The sequence below is a fragment of the Zingiber officinale genome, chromosome 11A (genome assembly GCF_018446385.1).
Source record: "Zingiber officinale cultivar Zhangliang chromosome 11A, Zo_v1.1, whole genome shotgun sequence".
Taxonomy (NCBI): Eukaryota; Viridiplantae; Streptophyta; class Magnoliopsida; order Zingiberales; family Zingiberaceae; genus Zingiber; species Zingiber officinale.
The window spans coordinates 20,235,986-20,247,516 of NC_056006.1; the positions used below are offsets into that span (position 1 = coordinate 20,235,986).

The window sequence follows — 11,531 nt, forward strand, 5'->3', positions numbered from 1 at the left end:
TAAATTTAGAATAATATTGATTCCTCAAACAATACTATTTTAAATTAACCAACACCTCAAAACACCGTGAATTTTGTATGCCACGATAGTGTGGACGTATACAAATTCAACATTTGTAAAAGGAGGGTTTAACCCATTAATTTTATTATCTTGTCAACCTAACTTTTTGACAAATGAAATTAATAGTTGGTTTCCTTTGGTCACACGAATAATAGCAGTGACTCCGATAGGGAGGATACTATTAGATGTGCCCAAGTGTATACCATTACTTGACACTAAGTCCATTAATAAGATTGTGCCCCTTCCGATGGGGAAGATCACACGCTCTTAATTAACTTCCTATAGTCATCCAAAATGGAAGTTTGTTCTAGTGATCCACAAACAAGCTCATCCGATAGGAAGGAAGGCATTCAGAGCCAACGCGCAAGCTTGTTTGCATCACTTACAAACTAGTAATGGAGACTGTGGAATTTATTTAAAATCCCTCTCCCACTTAGTTATTTAAAGTGAGGAATTTTGACTATGCTAGCCTACTAAACATGTATACTAACATAAACACACAACACAATATAAAAGCAATAAATAGAAAAACTAATTTTCAACTATTATGGCTTTTATCTATTGTTGTCCTCCGTGTGTTGCCAACCCTAGCTGCTGCCATATTTGGCCATTGCCACCGGTTCTAGTAGTCGCATTCATCTTGCTCCTTGTTCTGCTGCGCCTCTGGTCCTCAAAAAGGTTCCATGCCTTGCAAGATTCAATCCGCGACAAAAATAAAATTTTACATTTTTCGATCCTATATTCCTCGAAGGAATGTACATGTAAACTAGATTGAACATAAAATAAAATTTACATCCATCGATCCTATATTCCATAAAAGGAATGTACATGTAACTAGATCAAAAAATAAAATCCTAATAAAACTAAATACAGCTCCTGCTGTATTTTATAATACAATCATGCACACACAATAAATGCCCTTGACATGTCCAAGGGTCCAATCACACACATAATAACTATAAGCCATAATAGTTGGATCCTGCATCCACAAAGTTAGCACATCCTACTATTAACCTGCCTAAATTATGTATGACATGTTCATAATTAAACTAATACCAAATACACAGAGGCAAAACCCTAGCTCTGATACCAATTGTTGGTTGCTACTCGGAAAACCAAATGGTTCCACTATACAAAAATTTTGTACAAAGGTCTGAACCTTTCCTAGCTACTATGTGTTCTTTTAAATTAAACTTGGATCGCCTGCGGAACTTAACACGTTTGATCCAAAGTTTAATTTACTTGTTCTTTTAGGTTTAGACTTGGATCTCCTGCGGAACTTAACACGTTCGATCCAAATCACCTAGGTTATTAATTCCATTAAATATTAATTTCGAAAATTGGCTTCCAGGACTGCATGGAGAGGCACATGACCTTTTTGGATATGGGAACAACCACCACCACCTAGACAAAGCCTTTTAAGGAAAGCTAATATTTAATTTCCTTAAATAACTTTAGGTCAACCGAAAAGAACAATCAAATCATAAGGAAAAGAAAAACAAAAGAACACAACATCGAAAACAAATTCGAAATACTAGAATCGCATGCCTCTTGTATTTGGTATTTTTACATGAAGATAAAACTAGTATGATGCGGAAATTAAATACTAGTATACCTTTTCTTTTGCAAGAAAAAACCTCTAGGTCTTCTACCGTATTCCTCTTCTAACCTTGGACATTGTGTGGGCAACGATCTTCCGAGATGAGAAACCACCAAAGCACCTTCTTCTCCTTTCTTCAAGTTTCGGCCAAGCACTATGCTTCCAAAAGATGAAGATCTTTTTCCACCAACCAAGCTCCAAGGGATGTAAGCTTTCTCTCCTTCTTCTCCAAGCTAAAATCCGGCCACCACTTGATCTCCAAGGAAGAAGAGAGGTTCGGCCACAAGATGGAGAGAAGAGAAAAGAAAGGAGGTTGGCCACACCAAGGAAGAAAAGAGGGAGAAAATAATAGAGGTTGTTCATCTTGAAGGCTCCCAAAACCCCCTCTTTTATAATCCTTAGCTTTGGCAAATAAGGAAATTTAATTACAATAAAATTTCCTTAACTTTCCTTGACATGAATTAATTAAGAAAAATTAAACAAAATTTCCTAATCCTTCATGTCATGGCCGGCCACCTCATGGAGAGCAAACAAGACAATTTTCAATCAACAATTAAAATTCCTTATTTGTCTTCGGAAATTTTAAAAAATAAAATTTCATTTAAAATCCCTTCATGGTTGATAAAAATAAATTTCTATAATTTTAATTTTTCAACATGTGAATAATTTACAAAGAGAAAAAATAAAATATCTTTCCAATCTACAAATAAGGAAAGAGATTTAATCTCTTTCTTTAATCTTTTGTAGATCCTTATAAAAGAGATATTTTAATTTTTAATCTCTCCAATAAATTATATCTTTCACATAAGAAAAATTTAAAATTAAAATTCTTTTCTAATTTAATAGGGCCGACCACCTAAGCTTGGGTTCAAGCTAGGGCCGGCCACCCATAGACCAAGGTTTGGACGACCCTAGCTTGATCCACAAGCTAGCTTGGCCGTCCCCTACACCATGGGTATGAAGGTGGGTATAGGTGGGTATAGTACTCTATAAATAAGAGGCTACGATAGGGACCGAGAGGAGGAATTGGTTTTGGTCTCCTGATAAAATTAAGCATCCCATGTTCGCCCCGAACACACAACTTAATTTTATCAATAATAATTCATTCTACTATAGAACTATTATTGAACTACCGCACCAATCCCAAATTACATTTTTGGGCTCCTTCTTATTATGAGTATGTTAGTCTCCCTGTGTTTAAGATGTCGAATGTCCACTAATTAAGTGAGTTACTGACAACTCATTTAATTAATATCTTAGTCCAAGAATAGTACCACTCAACCTTATCATCATGTCGGACTAAGTCCACCTGCAGGGTTTAACATGACAATCCTTATGAGCTCTTCTTGGGGATATTATCAACCTAGATCACTAGGACACAGTTTTCTTCTATAATCAACAACACACACTATAAGTGATATCATTTCCCAACTTATCGAGTTTATTGATTTATCAAACTAAATCTCACCCATTGATAAATTAAAGAAATAAATATCAAATATATGTGCTTGTTGTTATATTAGGATTAAGAGCACACACTTCCATAATAACTGAGGTCTTTATTCCTTTATAAAGTCAGTATAAAAGAAACGACCTCTGATGGTTCTACTCAATACACTCTATGTGTACTAGTGTAATTATATAGTTAAGATAAACTAATACCTAATTACACTACGACCTTCCAATGGTTTGTTCCTTTCCATTTTGGTCGTGAGCTACTGTTTATAATTTATAAGGTACTGATAACATTATCTTCTGTATGTGACACCACATACTATGTTATCTACAATATAAATTAATTGAACAACTACAAACAAATGTAGTTAATTTGACCAATGTGATTCTTTATTCAAAATAAATGTTTACAAAAGCTTTGGCTTTCATTATACACTTTAACACACATAACTCTTCTGACGATCCTGCGCCTCGGACATCCTCGTCTGATAATGCGAACCAACTCTGCCTCCTGCTGAACTCTCTACGGTCCTAGCAACCGGGCCTTCCCAACCTCCTCCTAGAGGGTGGGTGTCCGACAAGACCTACCATAAAACACTTCAAATAATGTCATTTGGATAGCTGAATGATAGTTGTTGTTGTAGGCGAACTCTACTAATGGCAAGTGGTCCTCCCAACTGCCTCCGAAATCCATAACGCAAGACCTCATCAAGTCCTCTAAAGTCTGGATGGTCTGCTTTGACTGTCCATCCATCTGCAGATGGAGTGTTGTACTGAAACAGAGCTGTGTGCCCAAGGCCTGCTGCAGATTCAGTTAGAACGGAGCACGAACCGTGGGTCTCTATCCAATATAATGCTTAAAGGAACACCATGCAACTTGATGATCTCCCAACCATACAGTTGCTAATCGATCCAGAGAATCGATCTTCCGAATCACTAAGATGTATGTGGATTTAGTTATCGGTCAACGATTACCCAAATCGTGTCATGGCCTCGTCGTGTCCTAGGAAATCCCACCACAAATCCATAGTGATGTGCTCCCATTCTCACTCCCATATTAGCTTTCCTATGAAGTAATACGGCAGGTCTCTGGTGCTTAGCCTTCACCTGCTGACAGACTAGACATCAAGCTACAAATTCCGCGATGACTTTCTTCATGTCATTCCACCAATAAGAATGCCTCACATCTCGATACATGCGGGTTCCACTTGGGTGGATAGTAAATCGGGAGCGATTAGCCTCCTGAAGTAACTCCTCCAAAATAGGATGAGATTGAGGTACGCATGATCTACCTCGGAAATAAATAATACCCTCATCATCTTGGGTGAACTTGGTCTGCTGCCCGGAAGTTAGCTAGCTCCCAATGGACTGTAAGCGCTGATCACCGGCCCGGAACCTCTCGGATCCTTGTCCTGATCAACGACTGAGCAACCATGGTATTACGATTCCGCAAGTGCATGGATTCGTCATCAGTAATATAAAAGATTGTCGAACCACAGGGACTGTTGATTAAGCACTAGAGATGTCGCAAAGTAAGTTATCTAGATGGTCGAAAGTTGGCTTTGGCGCTTGTAAACTAATGAGAGTTATTGAAGAGAGAAAGAGAAGGATGAGAGAATCGATCTTGGAGGGAATTGAGCTTTGGGAAATGGATTCTAGGATTTCGGTTTCGTTGTGGTGGAACCTGATGTATCATGTTCTATCTTTTCCTCATTGTCAATCGACATGCATTCGCCGGAAGTTAAAGCTGCTATCCTTAAGCACTAAATAGAGAAGATCCCTGTGAAATCCTGTTACGGTTAACCCCTATCACTAGGGTGCCTCAGTAGATCACAAGAATGCAAATCCAATCGGTGTCATTAAGGATAGAGATAAGGGTTTAATTCGGTCTCTTACTTCCTTATGGAGAAGTTGCCTCTCCTTTCAAGGGAGTATCCTAGATGTTTGTGAATGAGTTACCCCTGCCACTAGGGCCCCTCGGGTATACGATCTAAGATCCCCTCTTTACAAAATTAGCAATTCCTACACAATCGATCAGTATGACGAGATAATCTCAGCAAGTCTCATGCATATCAAATAAAAACAAAGCAAGTAAAGTCATCCAATAAGTAAAGGCATAAACATGAGTCTTACATCAAACCCTATCCAAAACTACTCCCTACATCCATAGAAAAGAAGATCTACTCCATTGTGAGGGAAGAACCACCCCAAAACATGAAGTAAAGCATACTTACAACCCTTGATGTGAGAAGAAGGGGAAGAAGAGATGCTTGCCGAGGTTTCCGATGTCTTGGGGATGTCTCCTTGCTCTGGAGATGGACGAAATGTCAAGAGATGGCGGTGAATGAAGCTCTAGTGTTTCCCCCGAAGGGGAGAACCCTTTCCTAAGGAGAGGACAGAAGTCTCGAACCAAAGATGATCCCAAGAATAGGGTTCTTGACCCTTTTATAGGCTAGGGCACGGGCGCCGCACGGCCCGTGCCACGGTCGTGCGAGATCCACACGGTCAAGTGCATCCTCCCTTCGGGTTGAGTGGCACGGCCATGCGAGATCGCACGGCTGTATCTTCCTTCCACTCTGGCCGCGCTGCACCGTCGTGCGAATTGGCACAACCGTGCCTTCCTTTGCCTCTGGCCACTCCGCATAGTCGTGAGAATTGACACAGTCGTGTCTCTCTTCTACTCTGGTTTCACTGCACGGTCGTGCAAATTGACATGACCGTACCTTCCTTATGCACTGGTTACACCGCACGACCATGCGAATTGACACGGTCGTGCCTTCCTTCTGCACTGGTTACACGGCACGACCGTGCGAATGGACATGACCGTGCCTTCCTTCTGCACTGGTCGTGCAGAATTGTATCAAGGTCGTGTAGATCATTTTATCACATCTTAACGTGGTATTCTTGAGTTGAGGTCCTCATCAAAGTTGTAGATCTTGAAGTTATCTACAAATTAGTATAAAGAACAGCCTAAAACTCCAACCGAGTACAACATTATGGCCATTTTACTTTTGGTCTGCAGTGTTGAAAATTCCACACGGCCTTCACACGGCCGTGTGACATTCACACAGCCTCAACACACCCCCCATATGGCCTTCGCATGGCCGTGTGGTCTCCGCACGGCTATGTGGTCTCCGCAAGGCTGTGTGGTCTCCGCACGGCTGTGTGGTCTCCGCATAGCCAGAACTTGGAAGAACTTAGTTTTCGCATGCCCGTGACACTCTGGAAGCTCTAGACTTCATTTAAGCTCTATTTTTGCTCCAAATCACATACTATCAATCAAAACAAGCAAAGAGTAGATCTCCGAACAAAATATAATGGAAGTATGATATTATAATGAAATAGGGTACAATAAACATAGATTATGCTAATGAAATGCAAGTAGATGTGTGTCAAAGCATGCATAAATGATCATAGGATCTACGCACATCACACCCCTAGACTTAAACCATTGATTGTCCTCAAGAAAAATCCACAATCTAGATTCATGTGGTTAGTTGGCATGTAATAATCCCTAATGAATCAATATAAACCTATCATATAGTTTCATTAATGAGCATGATATAAAAATTATTCGAGTGTGGCCTAAGTAGAAGTTCTCCATGCTCAGTGTAATAAGTGGTCTAACTTTTTCAAGTATGAATCTCTAAGCCTAGTCAATTTTTTATTTAACCGCGTTCCTCATACTTCCGGCGATAGGCACTTACCTGCCACACGCAAGGTTCGTTCCACTCAAAAATACTATGCATCGTCTACACAAGGTCTCAAAGGAATACTCAGTATCAAGAGAAACATAGCATTCATTTCCTCAGTAACCTAACTCGGTCTCAAAGGGGTGAATTGCTTGTTTCCACTCACGATAACTATTTTTTATCCCTTATGTTTTTTCTTCTTTTTTTTTATTGTTTGCAAAGTATCAAACTTGAGCAAACTTTCATCATTTTATTTTATTTATTTATTTATTTTTGGGATTGTTTTTTCTAAATGAGCTTACATGATCTGAGTTTATCCAGTAACCAAAATGCAGTTGAGAAGTCACCATAGAAGCAAGAGTACTAGTCCGATTCTATGAATCATGACTATTTTCAAAAATATCTACTATCAAAGTCAAACATAATGTGAAGAGATTCTAAAACTAGGCCAACATTCAAATTCTTCTAGTAATTACAATGCTCACTTCATGCTAGTATAGATAGAAAAACATAGATCAATAGACATACTAGCATACCAAATCACACAACATAAATATCTAGATGTAACGTGCTAGTATTTTGCATTAAGGAACAAACAATCATGATGTGATGAATGATGCAACTAGGAAAAATTTCTTATGCAAAAGAAATAAGCAAAAACTAAACTAAGCCAAATACATCTAATGCATCCCCCCAGACTTAAACTTTTCATTGTCCAAATGAAAAATAAAATAATGCGGAGGAGATTAAAAGTAAGAGAAGTTACCAAATGATGCATGCCCATGTCATTAACTTCTCCATCATGTAATTGCACTCCTCCTAATCTTTGAGTCCTATAAAAGAAAATTGACAACAAAAATTAAGTAGAGGATACATTTTTATTATAAAAAAAAAGAAATGAAACCAAAAAGAAACTAAAAAAATGAAAGCAAAATTGAACTTGGGTTGCCTCCCAAAAACCGCTTGTTTAAGGTCATTAGCTCAACCACCTCATTAAATTCATCGAAATCTCGCTCTTGGAGGGGTAAAATATTTCAACACCCTCCTACCAAGGGTTCTTATTATGGAGAGAGCTTTCATCAAAGGAGCTATAGATTAAAGTATAACTCTCTCCATCTTCATCTTCTTTCAAGTTCTTTCAAGTGGTCGAAGACGGTTCAGTCTGAGCTTCCAAATATAGGCCCCATGAAAATATGCACACCCAAAAGAAAAACATACCTCTCCCAAGCATGCTATATTAGATAGAACTAGAACCTTACTAAGATGAACTGAGTATGTATCACAAATTGAATCACATCCAATAAAATCTACTATTGGTACATCTATGAAAATTTCCAAAAGATCACAAAAGATACTAACCTTGCTTTGCTGAGAGATACCTGAAAGTTCTAAACATGTGGATGTGACTTCTGAATCTTGTATTGGCTCTAGCTCTGACTCAAGCGGTGGTGCCTCTAAAAGTGGTGATTCTTGGGGCTTTGCTTCTATTTCACAAGTCCTTATACATTGGTCCACAACATGTTCAATCCCTGCAACTCTCATAATCTCAGAAGGTTGTGTGGATAAAGGAGATGATTCTTGAGATGCTACTTCCACAACACAGCTCCCTACACTTCCTTTCATAACATCATCATCAACACAAGCATGTAAAATAAACCAACATCAATATCCTCAGTAGGAGAATCATCTATAGGAGGATCACTGACTTCATTTGCAGTCTTAAGTTGATCTACCACATCACATTCATCATCTAAAAATTCAATTTCATCATAACACCCTGTAAACCCAGAAGGTAAATCTGAAAACTTATTATCCACTGTATTATCATCACAATCCTCATCTGAAGAGTCCTCATCTTCATATACATCCAAAAATCTACACTCAACTATATTAGTGTCAGAGAATTTGAAGTCTTCATTTTCATTGACCCTCACTAGCGTTTGTGGAAAATGAACCTTTAGTGAAGGTCTTGGGAAAGGTACTTCCTTTTTCCCATATTCCCTATGATCTTGCGGAGAAGGTCCAACTTGCTTATCTAGTGTTGATGTGATCAACCATTGAGGGAAAGGTACTTATGGACTTTGGGAACTTTCTAGAGTAATGGAACTAAGTTCTTGTGGTCTTCTACTGTTCATCTCCTCAATTCTATACAAATCCGTTTTCAGAAGTTCTTCATGATTCTTGTCATTTCTCAACTTAAAATTATTACACTGTTCACTAGACACTGTTTGTGTAGGAGGGGGATCTTGTTTGAACCATTTTGAAATAATCGTATCAATCTATGCCCCTAAATGTTTGAACTCCTCATTCTGTGACTTGTGGATTTCAAAACTCTTGGATGGTTGAATTATATTTTGTTTGACAAACTCTCTTGTATATATGGCTTGTACTTCTTGAATTTCTGAGGGAGATTCCATCCAACTTTTTCTTGACCATTCATGGAGGTTCAATGCTACTTGATCAATTAATGAATATGCTTCGTCTACACTCTTGTCCATAAAAGAACCTCTAGCTGATGAATCTAACAAATACTTATATGAGAAAGAAATTTCCCTATAGAATATGTGCAAAGTTAGCCACTTCTCCAAACCATGATGAGGGCACTGTCTTTGTAAACTCTTGAATCTATCTAATGCTTCAAATAATGATTCTTCATATGCCTAAGCAAAATTTGTGATGCAATTCCTCATATAAATTGTTCTACTTGGAGAAAAAAAATAATTCAGAAATTGCTTCTCCAATTGTTCCCAACTTGTGATGCTTTGAGGATGAAGAGAATATAGCCAAGTCCTTGCTTTATCCTTGATACTCACAGGAAATGTTATCAATCGAACTGCATCTGCTAACACTCCTTCACAATTCACCATATCACAAATCTCTAGAAATGTCTTAAGGTGCAAATAAGGACTTTCTAATACTTCTCCTCCAAATTTGTGACCTTGTTTCATGAAAATTAACTCTGGGTCTAGTTGGAATTTTTCTGCTTCAATATAAGGCTGCACAATGGGGGATAAAAATCTTGCGAAAATGGATGCAGAGAAATCTCTTAAGGCCCTGCTTGACATGTTAGTGCTCATGGATATCTAAAAAAAACAAAATGCAGAATTTAAATTGCAAGAAAAAAATAAATGCAGAATTTAAAGACAAGAAAGAAAATGCAGGTTTTTTTTAAATTATGAAAATGGAAAAAATAAAAACTATTCATAAGTCGAGATTAACTCAATTACTAATCTACTAATGTTAATGCGAACAATCCCCAACAACGGCGCTGAAAACTTGTTACGATTCAGCAAGTGTACAGATTCATCGTCAGTAATATAAAAGATTGTCAAACCACAGGGACTGTTGATTAAGCACTAGAGATGTCGCAAAGTAAGTTATCTAGACGGTCAAAAGTTGTCTTTGGCACTTGCAAACTAACGAGAGTTATTGAAGAGAGAATGAGAAGGATGAGAGAATCGTTCTTGGAGGGAATTGAGCTTTGGGAAATGAATTCTAGGATTTTGGTTTAGTTGTGGTGGAACCTGATGTATCATGTTCTATCTTTTCCTCATTATCAATCGACATGCATTCGTCGGAAGTTAAAGTTGCTATCCTTAAGTACTAAACAGAGAAGATCCCTATGAAATCCTATTACGGTTAACCCCTGTCACTAGGGCGCCTTGGTAGATCACAAGAATGCAAATCCAATCGGTGTCATTAAGGATAGAGATAAGGGTTTAATTCGGTCTCTTACTTCTTTATGGAGAAGTTGCTGTTGGAACCCCAAGGTTGTTTTGGTGTGATCAACAAGTTAAGTTAGGTCCTGTGTTGTTTCTAACCTTGTGTCTAAGTGTGCAGGAGCTTAGGAGCACAGGTACTTGAGCAGAAGGCGCAGCTAGCGAGAAGGACGACACGCGGTGCATCCGAGGGACGAGGTGCTGCGGAAGAGTACCCCGGTGGACGAGAAGGAAGCGTGCGGTGGTTCCGAGGGACGAAAGCCGGAGCGGAAGATTGTTGGGGGAGCAAGAGACACAGCTAGTGAGAAAGTCGGCGCGGGGTGCGACCGAGGGACGAAGACTGCGGATGAGTACGCTGGTGGACAAGAAGGAAACACACAGTGATTCCGAGGGACGAGAAGCCGGAGCGGAAGGCTGCTCGAAAAGACCGGAAGTTGGGTTCGGGTGAGCCCTTTTTCGGATGGCAGAGATCACCCAAGCGAGCGGATCCGGAGTAGAAGACCCGGACCCAGCCGAACTGAGCTAGAGCAGTGGTCCCGGATGAAAAAGTCAACACACGTTGACTTTACTGGTCCGGGGCACCCGGAACAGTCTGGGGCGCCCGGACCAGCCCTGGGTGCCCGGAACCCCTCCGGGCGCTCGGACCAGCATCTTTGACCAGAACGCATCTAATGCGTTCTAAACATTGGGGGATAAAGTTTTATTCCCCCCAGGGCGCCCGGAACCCTTCCAGGCGCCCCAACCAAGGCTATAAATAAAGCCTTGGTCCAGAAGCTTTTCAACGAACTCATTATTTGTAATTCCAACGCTTGTGCACTTTAGTTTAGAGTTAAGCTTCTATTTTCTACGCTTCATTGTTGTATGAGGCTTCTCCGCCTGAAGGAGATTGATAGTGGGATTTATCTTCCTTGGATTAACAACCACATCGGTTGTAACCAAGTAAATATTGGTGCCTCATCTTTTTAATGTTTTATTTACTTTCTGCTTATTATTTATGCAAGTGTT

At 39.3% G+C, this 11,531-nt stretch overlaps 1 non-coding gene across 1 annotated transcript; it reads left to right on the forward strand.

Moving 5' to 3' along the window:
* Positions 1-9,393: 9,393 nt before the first annotated feature.
* LOC122033108 lies at positions 9,394-9,499 on the forward strand. Its single transcript, XR_006126369.1, has one exon. It is a non-coding gene; the product is annotated as a small nucleolar RNA R71 (small nucleolar RNA).
* Positions 9,500-11,531: the final 2,032 nt, after the last annotated feature.